The following is a 15,909-nucleotide window of genomic DNA, read 5'->3' on the forward strand; positions in this document are numbered from 1 at the left end:
GTAGTGAGCCTCATCAGCAACAATGACAAGGCAGCATACAGAGAGGAGGTGGAGCAGCTTGCAGAGTGGTACAAAGACACCATTCTGTATCTCAACAAACAAAAAGAAGACTATTGTTGACTTGAGATGGAATTGTGATAGAACATGTGCTTCTTACACTCTCCGATGTGCAGACTGAAGAGTCAGAAGCACCAAGGTCTTTGGACCCTCAAGACCAGCTGCCTAGCCAAGGAAGCACAGAAGTGTCTTCACTTTCTGCAGAGAATGAGGAAGGAATCCCCCCCCCACACACACACACACACACAAAATCCTCCTGACTCCAATAGAGATCTGCTGACCAGGGATCTGCATTGTCTCAGATGAAAGACCCTACAACAGACTGTGAGAACAGCTGAGAAGATCACTGGGGTCTCTCTAGTGACCACTGACACTTCCTACAACAAGGCATCCTCAAGGCCACCAGCATTGTAGATGACCTCTCCACTGGACAGAATGTAGTAGAGCATCTGTACCACAGCCACCAGACTCCATAACAGGTTTGTCCCGGATGGAGACTATACAACATACTGCTGCCTTTCAAAACCCACCAGGACTAACCAAGACCCCTCGTAACACCCACCAGGACTAATCAATACCTTTCAATACACTCATCTGGACTAATTAAGACCCTTCACAACATTCACCTGGACTAATCAAGACCCTTCACAACATTCACTAGGACTAATCGAGACCCTTCCCAACACTCACCAGGACTAATCGAGACCCTTCCCAACACTCAGAGACTAATCAAGACCCTTCCCAATGCTCACCTGGACTAATCAAGACCCTTCCCAACACTCACCCGGACAAATCAAGACCCTTACCAACGTTCACTTGGACTAATCAAGACCCTTCCCAACACTCACCTGGACAAATCAAGACCCTTCCCAACACTCACCTAGACTAATCAAGACCCTTCCCAACACTCACCTGGACTAATCAAGACCCTTCCCATCACTCACTTGGACTAATCAAGACCCTTCCCAACACTCACCTGGACTAATCAAGACCCTTCCCAACACTCACTTGGACTAATCAAGACCCTTCCCAACACTCACCTGGACAAATCGCGACCTTTCCCAACACTCATAGAGACTAATCAAGACCTTTCCCAACACTCATAAAGACTGATGAAGACCCTTCCCAACATTCACCTGGACTAATCAAGACCCTTCCCCAACACTAACCTGGACTAGTAAAGACCCTTCCCAACACTCACCTGGACTAATTAAGACCCTTCCCAACATTCACCTGGACTAATCGAGACCCTTCCCAACACTCACCTGTACTAATCGAGACCCTTCCCAACACTCACTAGGACTAATCGAGACCCTTCCCAACACTCAGAGACTAATCAAGACCCTTCCCAACACTCATAGAGACTAAAGAAGACCCCTCCCAACACTCACCTGGACTAAACAAGACTCTTACCAACACTCACTTGGACTAATCAAGACCCTTCCCAACACTCATCTGGACAAATCAAGACTTTTCCCAACACTCATAGAGACTAATCGAGACCTTTCCCAACACTCATAGAGACTGATCAAGATCCTTCCCAACATTCACCTGGACTAATCAAGACCCTTCCCCAACACTAACTTGGACTAGTCAAGACCCTTCCCCAACACTAACCTGGACTAATCAAGACCCTTCCCAACACTCACCTGGACTAATCAAGACCCTTCCCAACACTCACCTGGACTAATCAAGACCCTTCCCAACACTCACCTGGACTAATCAAGACCCTTCCTAACACTCACCTGGACTAATCAAGACCCTTCCCAATGCTCACCTGGACTAATCAAGACTCTTCCCAACACTCACCTGGACTAATCAAGACCCTTTCCAACATTCACCTGGACTAATCATGACCCTTCCCAACACTAACCTGGACTAATCAAGACCCTTCCCAACACTAACCTGGACTAATAAAGACCCTTCCCAACACTCACTTGGACTAATCAAGACCTGGACAAAATAAAATGTTTCTTTGTATTTTCTCCCTATGTTTGTATTGGTTTTGTCAGGGTTCTCTGGTTTCCTTTCACATGCAACTAGATTATGCAGCAAGATAATGATCCAAATCATAGGAGTAAATCCTAGTTCTAGAAGTAAGTGAAAGACTGGTCTCCAGTTATCGGAAACGTTTGGTTGCAGTTATTGCTGTTAAAGGTGGCACAACCAGATTTGAAGTTTAAGGGGCAGTTAGTTTTTCAAATCTGTGATAGGTGTTAGAAATTTTTTTTTTTTTTTTGCTTCAATTTAAAATAAATAAATTAATATACACTGTATTGTCTGTTTCATCAGGTTGCCTTTGTTTTTTGTTGCATTTCATTTGAAGATCTAAAACTATTTCGTATGAGATATACACAAAAACAGAAGAAATACATTTTCACAGCACTGTGATTGCCTCTAATTGTTTGCATGTGTGTGTGCATGTTTGTGTGCATGGTGCCATGTGACAGACTGGCGTCCCATGTCGGGTGTATTCCCGCGTTATTCCCCGTGTTGTCAGGATAGGCTCCAAATATAACCACTGAAGATGAATGAATAATAATAATAAAAACAGATAGAAAAAATAAGTAGAAAGTTTAAAAAGAATAAAAGCAGAACAATAAAATCGTCAATTAAATAGAAAATTGTGTTTGTTGAACTCCCCCCCCCCAGTATCTTCAAGTGGGAGCTAGATGACATCACCAAACGTGTCTCAGGTGCATTTTGAGACGTTTTGTCACTTGTGGCATTCCATACTCTCTCTCTCTCGCTCTCTCCCTCTCCCTGTCTCTCTCTCTCTCTCTCTCTCTCTCTCTCTCTCTCTCTCTCTCTCTGTGTGTGTGTGTGTGTGTGTGTGTGTGTGTCAGACAGATAGTGGGTTTGGCTTGCTGAGGAGGAGAAAGCGTTTTGGAGCCGAGCTCAATAAACACACACACACACACACACACACACACTCTCTCTCTCTCTCTCTCTCTCTCTCTCTCACGCGCATAGTTCTGCAGGATTTCCACTTTTTTCTGGTAAGATAACAACAACAATAATAATAATAATAACAATACTATTCAACAATAATGCGCTTTGAGAAATAAGAAGAAAATCAGGGAAAAGTCAGAGCTATACACAGGCTCGCGCTCTGATGTATTTGTTTATTTGGGAAAAGTGACGGTGGAAAGTGCGCGAGCTTTGTTTGGGCTTTTGGTGTAAAAGCTGTGCAGCTGGGCATTGATATAGAGTTTGTGTGTTTGCTGTGTAAACAGTGCATTGAGTTTGAGTTAGTTTTAAACAGTTATAGAGGTTTATATACTGCAGTGTGTGTGTGTGTGTGTGTGTGTGTGTGTGTGTGTGTGGTTCTCACAGCAGCAGGTTCATTTGCTAACATGGATGCTGGCAGCATTGCGGGAAATGCACAGTTGTTACTTGTTACTTACCCTTGAAAACATGACAGAATATCCTGGAAATAGCTGATGCGGATTCATTTTGAAACATTGTTGCGCAACTTCTGTCGGTTTACAAGTGAAATCCTTTGGTACTCTTGTATTGAACATCATATCTGGAACTGATTATTGAAGTAAGTTGTCTAGCACACGGCAATAAATTGTTGCAGTCTTGAGTAAACATCTGGATTGAACGCCTACAGTTCAGTGAGTAAACATCTGGATTGAACTACGGGTGTTAATGAACAATATTCATCTTTGAAAGTGATGAACTGTGAAATGCTTCAATAGAGAAGTGTTAATCAAACAGTCCTTCTATAAATGTTAAACATCTCATCAGAGAAAGCTTCATCAGATCAGTAAATGTACAGCGGGGTTTGTTAAAAAAGTTTTTTTTTTTTTTTTTAAATCTGTTACAAAAAAATTATTACACTCGGATTATGGTTATGGTACATAGTCTGCACTTATATAGCGCTTTTTTAACTTACAAATTCACACACACACACACACACACATACCAGTGGTAGCAGAACTGCCATGCAGGGTGCTAGCTTGCCATCAAGAGCAACTTGGGGTTCAGTGTCTTGCCCAAAGACAATTCGGCATGTGGAGTCACGTGGGCCGGGAATCAAACCGCCAACCCTACGATTAGCGGATAACCCGCTCTACCACCTGAGCCACAGCGGCCTCATGAGTTTCCATGAGTGAGCTGATTTTCTAGAAACAGTAACGTGTATGAATAACTGCGTTCATGTAAACTTGTGATTTGAATGACAGCTGGCACTATTTTCAGAGCTGCTGTTAGAGAGAATTAATCCACACTTTCTGACCAATCAGATTTGAGAATTCATCAACACTGTATAAGTCAGGTTAAATCTTATATTCACATGTAGGATCTGTTTTGTGTCAGTTAGCATCGCAGACGTTTACAACATGAAAGAATTCAGTGGACCGGATTGAAAAGATTTGTCAAATCCAATCCAGTGCTAATGAAGTGTTTCAGGCCAGTAAGTACTTGGAAGTAGCTGTTTTGTGTGTTCAGGCAGTTCTAAGAGTTGATTTAACAATGAACTAAATGCTCGTTTCGTGTCGTCTTCTATTTTCTGTGTATAGTTTGAGGACCTGGGCTGGCTTTGTCTGAGCCTTTTTGGGGCTGCACCCTCGGTTTAAAATATCTGCCTTTAATGGGGAAGATAATTTTGTTGGAGTGGAAATTGGAGTTATATACTGTAAATTTGCTTATTATGATTTGTTGGTGGGATTCACCAGGGGGCTTATGAAGTTATGAATGGAAAAGGCACAACGTTTTAATAGTAGTGTAGTTCAATTCATTTCACTTCCTTGTAGAAGTAATTATATAGAATATTTTTCCGTGAAACTTTTGTACTGTTGGGATTTTCAAGCACTCTTTGGGGCTGTAAATTCCGAGAGCTGCACTGCAAATAATAAACCAACCTTGCACTAAAGTGCTGTTTGTAGTGAAAGCAGTTCTGTGATATACTCTTGAAAAGGGACTTTATAATGCGATAATGTTTATATCATTTACGTTATATTGTTTAATGTTATTTATGCAATTAACACTACACTTCTGTGTAACATGTACTGAATAACATTGCATTTCTACCATATTCTGTCTTTTTATTCCTTCAACAAGGTTGTCCGTCTGTCCGTCCATCCATCCGAGACTCAAATGCAGTGTCTTTACAGTGAGTGGTTGAATGTTTGTGGGATTTATATGGCATTATCATCGTAACCAGGAGATGAACTGATTCGATTTTGGATTGATCCAAACAGGGTCAAGATCACAGCAAGGTTAAATGACTGAAATCATTTTTCTTCAATAACTTCCTTCCTGATTGATGTGTATTTGAAGGGTGTTTGAAGCGTACAGTACTGCAGTGGACTCGTACCAGCCTATACATCATCCATCGTTCCAAGACTTTGAAGAAAAGCACTTTCCCTCGTTGGCCTTTACAGTTCAGTCTCAGGTTCACCGTGTTCGTTTTGCACAGATCAAGACCTCTGTCTCGGCTTGTGACGGTCCTCTCAAGATGTGCCGATAACCAGAGTTGGGTGTAACACGTTACTGTATTCTAATGACTTTTTCTGATAACGCAGTAATGTAACGCATTATATTTTTACTTCATACCATTTGATTACAGTCACTGATGTCAATAAAATGACATTACGTGCATTACAAATTTATTGTTAAGAAAACAGTAAACAGTAATGTAATCAGATTACAATTTGAAAGTAGTAATTAGTCATCTGTAGTGGATTACTTTTTCTGGAGTAACTTACCCAACACTGCTGATAACTGATTATGCAATATATTACTGTTTACCACTGTTGTTGGATTCTGATTGGTCAGAAGCTGTTGTTTGATTTTCTGTAACAGGAGCTATGCCAGGAGTACAGTTGCAAATCACAGGTTGCATATTAATCCGCTTATTAATGTAATAATCCGTAATGATTTCTACAGTTCTATGCATAGTAACAGTTAATTCGTAGACTATGCATTTAGTGGTTTCTCTGTCGAACTACAAGTTGTTGTTTTTTTTGTCTTATTAACTTTGAGAGCGAGATGAAAAAAAAAGAGAAGCTAGTGAGGGAATAACCGTTTATAGCTGTTATAACAGAAGTGATAATAGGAAGCAACTTCCACAACATGAAGCGTAACTATGAACGGATACAAAGTACGACTTGTTTGTTCTTTAATTATAAAAAATATATTTCACTCATTGGCAAATTGCTGTGCTATAAGAGTTCAAATTTAAAAAAATTTTGGGACATGCTGCTGTAGGAAATTAATCAATTTTGGGATAGTCTGATTATATGACCCCAACATGTCATTGACTACTAACAGTATGCCCCATTATGTTTTATTGCTTACTTATTCAAGACTCTCTTTGCTGCTAATTCAAAATATCATCATGACCCTGTGTTACTTATGGAGAACAAGGACACCTGTAATCTAAAGCTCCTTATTTTGGCTACATTTGAAGGCCTCATTGCTCACCGTATTGGTGACTAATGAGTGTCCTATAATTCTTCTCACCAGCCAAGTGTTTCTTGAAAGTTAAGGCATGAAAACCAAAGCAGGTCCACTCCAACTGAGAAATAGTTTAAAATAACTTCATATCATTGTTTTTAAACAACAGTGCCACACTAATATTGTAGTTCCGACTAGTGGGGTGGGGGTGGGGGGGAATCACATTCTTGAGTCCGTCTCCAGGTTCACAACTCCATTATATTGACCTTTTCTTTCCACTTCTCTCCATTAAATCAGCAGGAGCACTGCGGCTGACTCCCTAACGGTCACTGTTGTTATGGAAAACTTTAGTTTGACCTATTTCCTTGAGTCCATTTGGACATCTAGTGCTTAGTCTTTTATTCCACATCTCCCTTTTTACAGTGTTTTGTATAGTGTACACACTTTAATAAATCTGTTATTGTGTAGTATTAACATGACAATTATTTTACTTCCTTGTCTCTTTTTTTCCCCCCAGCGTGTTCGTTTGTATTCTGCTCAAGTTCAGGTCATTTTTTGCTGTGGAGAACTTGTCCTAAATTCCTAGGAAGCATGAATCTTGAGTTTTCTAATGAGGTCACACTTGGTCCTCTTGGTTACTCTCTGCAGTACTGAGCAACTGTTCCTTCTCAAATGTTAACGCTTTTGGCTTTAAAGGGAAAAAATAGGCGGCGCTAATTCTGTGGTAAGGCTTGTTCAAGAGGTACCTTGGTTTCAGCCTTCAGTCTTTAATGAGCGCCTTGCTCACTGTACATTTAACCCTCTTACCCCTTAGTTGCCACAGTATTGTGTCCCACAACCCTATATTCCCCGTAGGAACAGCACGCCAACCCTGAGTTCCCAGGCCAAAATTGGCCCCAAAATCAACATTTTAATTTTGGACATTTTTAGGCTTTGAAACAACTTATAATAATGTTGTTTCAATTTGTGTAATATTACTTTGAAAATGAAGCAGTTCAGTGTTTTTACTCCATTTAGAGCACAATTCTTAACTAGAGAAATGACGAGAAATGCTCGCTAAAATCCTTCTACTCATTTAGAAGTACCATACGAGCCGCGTGGTTAATGCCTTTGAATAAATTCAAGTAAATAATAAATAAATGAATAAATGCATTTTAGCGCCAAAAGTCAAGTTTCTGGTGATAATCAGACCAGCAGGTAGTGTTTTCACGAATGCACAGAAATGGTCCCGTTATGACTCCAGACCCCTGCCATGTCAGTTGCACGGGTTGATGCTGAAGACGGATCAGGGTCTGAATCAGGAGAGTTTGCGTCTCTATCAGTTTCGGTTTCGGTTTCAACATCGCCTGAACTTTCACTGCTGTCACTATCTAGAATCCTCGCTCTCGCCTGTGTAACTGTGTATGTTTTCTTTTTTTCTTCATTGTTTTAGATGTACCTGTGTTCACTGTAGGTGTAACTTTAGCTGGAACACGATTAGCTTTTCGCTTTGGCATTTTTAGTTCACTTCTACTAGTACACCAATATTCATGCTTGGATCTTCATCGTAATGCCGGCGTAATAACGTAATCACGTCGTGACGTCATAACGTCATCAACCTTCCGGGTTAAAAAATTATAATTAAATAAGTAAGGAATCATAGCAGAGTAATGCTGGTACACCGGCCTTACGGGGATAACGTTAACGCTGTAAAGCCGCTATATCGGCCTTACGGGGATTTGGCATAGACGACCAAGCCGGTATATCGTCCTTACGGGAATAGATCAAAGACGGGCAAGCCGGTTTTTCGGCCATACGGGGTAAGAGGGTTAAACATAGAAACAAATGTACAAACAAAACATAAATATATGTCAATATAAATAAATGAAAGGCATAAGTAGTTTCTGTGGTCTGCATGTGGCTCCCTATATTCATAGACACAATCAGTACGTTTACATGGACAACAATAATCCGATATCAACCCTATTAAGAAACTATCATGTAAACAGCGATTATTGATGACCTTAATCCGAATAGTCATACTTGAAGTAAACACAAATGGAATTAAGACGTGTGCAGTACTCCTGTTTTAGTTGCATTATCGATGTGCGTTACAGACATGTACACACCTCAATCACACTATTAACGTCGTGTGAGAGTTTCACCGCATTTTGCGACAGGACACGTACACACACGGCAGTGCTCAACCGTTTAACGGCAAACAAGAGAGCACGGCTGCGTCCCAAACCGCGTACTTACCTGCTATATAGTAGGAAGGTAATGGAAGTAGGAATGCATTTCAGCTACTATATAGAGGGTAAGTACGTGGTTTGGGATGCAGCCCACGGTTTCAAGCAGTCGTCTATTTGCACGTACAGCACGACAAATAATTAACTGTACTGGAAGTGTTTGTAAAATGAAAAATAAAAACATCCAAAACTGTATACGCTCCCACAACGAAGACGAACTGTATGTCAATACGTGAAATTCTGGAGGGAACGTCGGACAGCGTGTCGCGGTGACGTGATGACGTGTGCTGTTAATCGATCTATGTTCTATAACATGTAAAATGGGAACATGAAAGGAGTATTCTAAACTCATGTAAACACCTTAATCACAATATCGTCTTATTCAGAATAAGGTCCATAATTAGATTACTGCTGTCCATGTAAACGTAGTTATTTTTGGGTTCTGCAAGATAGCAGTATTAGCCTGGGTTCACACTAGCGAGTGACGAAGCGACAAGCGACCATTCATTTTCTAGGTACCTGCACGACAGAGCCGCGGTTTCAGTAGTGACGCGACATCACGACGAGCGACATGCGAGATGAGGTTTTCTCAACTTCATACGAATTAAAACAGTTCCTGCGAATGATTCCTTGGACCGATCTTTTAGCATGTATGATACGACATTTTTCAATTTCTCCCTTTCACAACTTTAGTTCTTAGCTGTATTTAGTTCATATGTACTGCGTGGCTCAAATTCTGTCATAAACACCCTGTCATTTAATGTGCACAGAGACATTACTAAGCACAGTAAAGCTCGGAATGAAGTAGCAGAGATCATTGGTGTGTCACGAGAGTGCTTGTAACAAGTACATTTAGCTCGGGCTAACAAATCTAATACAGAGCTGGTAACAGGTAAATCAGCTTAACAAAATTTGACACTGATTTGTGTGTTACTTCATTTGTACTAGTGTTAACTAGTTATACGATGTGTGTGTGTATATATATATATATATATATATATATATATATATATATATATATATATATATATACTGGCAAATATTGGTGCCTCTGGTGGGTGTATGTAGCTGGTAGAGTTAGCCTGAACTGCTAATCTGATAGCAAAGCTAATATGAAGTCTCATATGTAATGTACACCAAACAACCAATTTTCAGATTTTTTCACTTTATTAAAATGTTAGAATTCATTTTAATTACATTTTAAAGACAACTTAATTATAAACTATGGTAAATCGTGTGGTGTATGCGTATATCACACTGATTAAATCTAAGTGGAATGTCAAAACGATCAAGATTTTCCATGCAGAAAGGGGTGTGTTAGCATAATCGTTGTGATACCTGAGGAAACGTCAGTCCTGTTCGTAAGATGTGTAATGCGTTTTTTACACTACTCCAGGACAAAACTCTCGGATCCAGGTGGCCATTAAATTAACGGGTGTCCGAAGAGTTTCTGTTTGTTTTAACTACAAACCCAGATGATTGCTTCACACGTTATTGCAGCCGTCTGGTCATCGTACTCCGTTAATTGATTTCATTTTCTCTTCCCTTCTATCAGGCTCCAGTGTAAACATTATGGAGAGAAGGTTCTACAGCATATACAGCATTTCTTTCTTTCTTTCTTTCTTTCTTTCTTTCCCCTGTCTTTTAATCTTTTCAGCTTTTCTTTCTTTCCTATCTCTTTCAATCTTTACAGTTTGTCTTTCTTTCAATCATTTCATTTTCTTTGTTTTCCTCTCTTTCAGTCTTTTCATTTTCTTTTCTTTCATTCTTTCTTTCTTGTCTTTCAATCTATTCATTTTCTCTTTCTTTCTTTCTTTCTTTCTTTCTTTCTTTCTTTCTTTCTTTCTTTCTTTCAGTCTTTTCATTTTCTTTCTTTCCTTCTTTCTTGTCTTTCAATCTATTAATTTTCTCTTTCTTTCTTTCTTTCCTCTCTTTTAGTCTTTTCATTTTCTTTCTTGTCTTTAATCTATTAATTTTCTCATCCTCTCTTTCCTCTCTTTCAGTCTTTTCATTTTCTTTCTTTCTTTCTTTCTTTCTTTCTTTCTTTCTTTCTTTCTTTCTTTCCTCTGCCTTCCAATCTTTTCATTTTCTCTTTCTTTCCTCTCTTTCAGACTTTTCCTTTTCGTTCTTTCTTTCCTCTCTTTCAGTCTTTTCATTTTCTTTCTTTTTTTTCTTTCCTTCTTTCTCTTTCAATCTATTAATCTTCTCATTCTTTTTTTCTTTCTTTCATTCAATATTTTCATTCTCTTTCTTTCTTTCTTTCTTCCTTTCTTTCCTCTATCTTTCAATCTTTTTAGCTTTTCTTTCTTTCCTCTCTTTCAATCTTTACAATTTGTCTTTCTTTCTTTCAGTCATTTCATTTTCTTTGTTTCTTTCATTTTTCCCTCTCTTCCAATATTTTCATTTTCTCTTTCTTTCCTCTCTTTCATTCTTTTCATTTTCTTTCTCTTTCTTTCTTTCTTTCATTCAATATTTTCATTCTCTTTCTTTCTTTCTTTCTTTCTTTCTTTCTTTCTTTCTTTCTTTCTTTCTTTCAAATTCTTTCAAGATTATATTTGGCACATACACACCCATACACATAACGATAGAATTCACATAAACCAGGATTTACTTCTATACAGGTAGGAAAGGAAAAACATAAAAAAGTGACAGAAACAGTACGGGTTGAGTGTCCGTCTATGAGATTCCTTTTAGTGTGATATCCCTAGAGCGAGTGGTTGAATGTTTGTAGGATTTATATGGAATTATCACTTTAACCAGAAAATGAACTGATTACACTTAGGAATTGATCCACACAGGGTCAGGGTTACAGCAAGGTCACGTGTCTGAAATAATTTTTCTTCAATAACTTTCTTTCTGTTTGAAGTATATTTGAAGGGCATTTGAGTAGGACAAATTAATAACAAATAGTGATGCACCTAAAGGAAAATTCTGTGCCGAAACTGAAAATTATTATAATTTTTTAAATCCGTTAAAAATTTTTTTTTTTTTTTTTGCATAATTGTGTTAATATTAGACTTTTGAATTAATTTCATGAATTGAATGAATCTTAATTGAAAAACTACAAGCCAATAAAATTATCACACTTTTATTGAAATTAACACACCAAAACAAAAACAATATTAAATATATTATTCTTCATTCAACTCTGTAACAATCAAATTTAACAGATTTTTATCCAGTTATCCAAATAATGTAACGTTAACTATTCTGATCTGCAAAACAGCAGTCAAGTAATGAACTGAGCAGCTCTAGGCTAGCATCTTGCAAATACAAAAAGTTTAAATGGGCTAAACAATCAGTTTAATGAAAACAACAGGCAAAACCCTGAATGGCGGAAGGCATCTATTCTGTTGTTGTTTTGCTGTACTCTGTATATTGAATGGGATGTCGTGTTTTCAGGTGGTGTAATCAAACCTGTCGTGGAAAAGTGCTTCGGCATTGTACCCCCTCTTGACGTTTCTGGTGAACAAACACTGCAGAAGGCAAATTTGATTTCCTTATCAGAAACCTTGAAAGTATTTCCAAACCGCTGACATGATCGCCCTGTGCTGGGTAGCACCGTGATAACCGTCGGCCAGATCGAGAATGAAATCTGAGCGCTGAGCACCGAGGGGTGGGCCGGGCATATTTTCGGCCCATATATTTTCACCCATTTTCTCTTTCGGCCCAAAACCGAAAATGCCAGTTTTGACTGCTGAAATTTCGATGCATCCTTAAGCAAAACTGGACTTGTTGGTGGCGGAGTCTTCCCTGCCAACACAGTTGCCGTCAAGTTTGACGTTTTTTTTTGTTCTTTTGTTTCTTTGCTTGATTTTGTTTTTGTTTGTCTGTTTCTTTCATTATTTTCTCTGCCTTTTCTTCTCTCACTCTCAGAAGCTAGCACAATAGCACAATTGTGTTAGCACAATAGTTTACCTGTTTTTCATGTTCTTAGTAGTCGTACTTCACATTATTACACTGTGAAAGAATCAGGAATTAGCAGTGTCTTTACTGTGACAAGATAATCACACTCTTCAGCAGTCGCTGTAGACTGCTAATGCTGTACTGTAGACTGCTAGTGCTGTAGACGCTCGACTTCAGGGTAATTAGTCTGTCACCACAGTGGGGCTTCAGTGTGATAGTGTGGATTTCAACGTGAGAACAGTAAAACTCATTTAAAACTCGAAAGCTGGTAACAGGAGCATTTCGCACTACTGCAATACAATGCTGTGCTAAACAGCTGAGCTAGAAGGGGTGAAGTAGCAATTAAGTGCATATCCTAAAAAAACACGCTTCTTGTACTTTTTTCCCTTGAGAACCATATGTTCCAGTGAAATGAGCACATTGCCTTATAGGGTGTCTAAAAAAAAATTGTGGAAATTCTTCTTTCTATGAGCTCATGAGTTATTCATGCTCCCAGGAAGGTGTCACTTCTAGCCATTATCTGATCTGATTCTCTCACACAGCATGATGAGGTGGAAAAGGTACGTTTTTGTAGCATGCAGCATGCAGCTGTAATTAAGTTATAGCTACATATTTTCTGAATCTACCCTAGGTGAATGATTAGTAATTCCTGAATGCACACGTCATGATTTTAGCCCCAGTTTCCCAGTTGCAGACCAGTTTTCAGGGATCTGCAAACCCCCCCCACCCAGCCCACCCACAGCTCAGCAAAAAACATCGCTGCATGACATGATTTTCTCAGTATGCAAGCTGTCACAGCTGCGCCAATGTTTTCAAGCATGCTCAGTATTCTCTGTGATGAATCATGTAGTCTGAGCACCTCTAAAACACGTAGCTAGAACAGCACTGAGCAGCAGTCAGTGAAATCCTGAGAGGAAACTACAGTATTACAAAATGATGACATGCTGAAATCGTTACTAGGAACACTACAAATAAAAACAAACCTACACACAGAATACTATAGCTACATTATAGTATAATTAGCTACATTTCTTTGCATTTTACCTCCAGTTCCCTTTGCAGAACAGGCAATCCTCACTGCTAGCATCTCACCAACCCATCCTCCCTTCCTTTTGTTCCATACAATATACTGTAGAAAGAAACAACATTGCCAGCTGCGCTTGACAGTCACATGATAGACAGCTCTCATGTTTTATACTTAAACATTAAAGCTAGCTAAATGTTGGAGATTATCCCTAGACAAAACTAGCAATCTACTGAAAATTCCCCAAAACAAAATCTGACCAAACTTTGTAAAAGATCTTCAAAGAAATCTAGACACTTCATGTTGAAGCATATTCCCAAACAAAATATGGTAACTTAATTTAGCAGAAAATGAATCCTAAAAAAACCCCAAACAGAACAGTAATATAACTTTTGAGAAAATAATGGAAAACAAAAAGCTAGCGAATATAGAACTGGGTGATATGTCCAAAAATATGATCACGATTTTTCCCCCATATTGTTCAATGTTCTTATATGCTACACGTTATACGTCACGTGGCCAAATCTGCCATAATTTTGAAAAATAGCAAGCTCATTCGAAATTTTCCTTCGAGAGTTTCCTTGATTTTGCATTAATTTATGCGATCGAAAAATCCTGGAAGGACTATTTAATATTACATAAATTACAACAAGTTTGACCTGTTTATTTTTTAATCAACATGGTGGTACTGTCCACAACCAACATGGCAATGGAAAAAATTCTTTTAGAAAAGTATAACACAAAAGATCAACATACACTTACATTATGGCTGTTGCACAACGACACTGCCATACTGTTGTATTTATTTTTATCTGCTACATAAATAAATTGTATGAAACAAAAATTTAACTAAATGTTTTCATCCAAGGACATCATACCTGGGATCAAGCGCTTTCATTAGCCTTTCGAACCCTGTTTTTTCCACCATTCTAACTGGAAGCATGTCTTTCACTATAAAATACGAAACTATGCTCATTACGTCCTTGCTTTTTATTTTTTTTAACTCCTCTCATATGGAATAATCATTGAAAAGGCTTGTTTATGAGTTTGGATGCTAGTGCTAGCAGTCTTAGACCACAGACTTTGGCTCTCTGTATACTCAATTACTTAGATTACTTTGAATAACATGATGAATTAGCCAATGTCAGCTAGCTAGGACATAGTAGTTCAGTTAGTCATGACTCAATGCTCTGAAATCTTTTCCTGGCAGCGGTAAAATCAATTGATTATCAATTGATAATCGTTGATTATCAATCGAAATTAATCAATTAATTGATTAATTTCAGGTAATATCACTTGACATGAACGTTCCTGACGTGAAGAACAACCAGTATGAGTGGGCTAGAGGTGGACCCACTGGCCAACCAGCAGTGTCTATTGAACATGCCCTGCCTCCAAAGATGGTAACTTTCAAGTTGACCAAATTTAGGCTTCCAAACCTCACAATGGGAGTAAATGATTCCATGTTGTCCAGTCATATATACAGTCACTGGTGCACAGCTCTATAGCAACAGATTACAAATGATACAAGATGTGTAGTGTCCACTAGGTCTAAGTGACAAATCTAGTATCACAGATTTAAAATAGTTGAAACCACATTTCCAGAGGCTTCTTGTACAAGTACAAGCCAATATTTTTCCACATTTTAGGCCTGGCTGTACATCAAGTGCTCTGTGCCATCAGAACGCTGCCTGATTTTCAGACCTGCATTCCTTTTTTTTTAATGACATTTTTATGATACATTGTATCTATGTTTCTGTGAGCCAATCTGGAAAATTAGCCTCATTTTAACTCTTGCGGTGGCCTTAGACTTCATTTTAAGTTGGGCAATCGAATTGGATGCTCATTTTCATTATAAATGGCTGCTGAAGGCAAGTGCACAGACCAGCACATCCTCGAGTTCATAGACATGTGTGAAGAGCCATCTGTTTAGAGCTATACAACTTGCTGTAGGCGTCGTATTGGTAAAATATTTATATTGGCAAAATGGGTCAGTTCGTCCATCTGCTTTCCAGTTAAAAGGATTTGTGGGTAAGCTGTTTAATTCACAAGCTTCATATCAGCCCAAGTTAACAGGATTATACATCTAATTCAAATGCAGCTTAGGCTTGTGAGTGTATGAACATTTTCAAAACTGGTATGATTCTTGCCAAATTACTCTATACACCAGGAAAGCTGCTTGTTGCTGGCTGTGAGATGTGAGTAAAGAAAGCAGTAGGATCTTCCACACTATGCAAACTGCAGCTGAGATTTATCTATAAAAAGAACACCAGTAAGAAATCTCCAACA

At 38.7% G+C, this 15,909-nt stretch overlaps 1 protein-coding gene across 10 annotated transcripts in view; it reads left to right on the plus strand.

Annotated features, from left to right (window-relative positions):
• The first annotated feature begins 2,909 nt into the window (after window positions 1–2,909).
• Window positions 2,910–15,909, plus strand: part of gulp1a (GULP PTB domain containing engulfment adaptor 1a) — a 128,463-nt gene continuing 115,463 nt past the window's right edge. For 2 of the 10 annotated variants that reach the window (XM_053680770.1, XM_053680769.1), the window contains exon 1: window positions 2,920–3,056. The gene's annotated coding sequence lies outside the window, so the exon portion shown is untranslated. Of the gene's footprint in view, window positions 3,057–15,909 lie in introns of all 10 variants that reach the window. The other 8 variants (XM_053680776.1, XM_053680779.1, XM_053680773.1 and 5 more) reach the window with 7 other exon arrangements.

Source organism: Ictalurus punctatus, chromosome 6, assembly GCF_001660625.3.
Source record: "Ictalurus punctatus breed USDA103 chromosome 6, Coco_2.0, whole genome shotgun sequence".
NCBI lineage: Eukaryota > Metazoa > Chordata > Actinopteri > Siluriformes > Ictaluridae > Ictalurus > Ictalurus punctatus.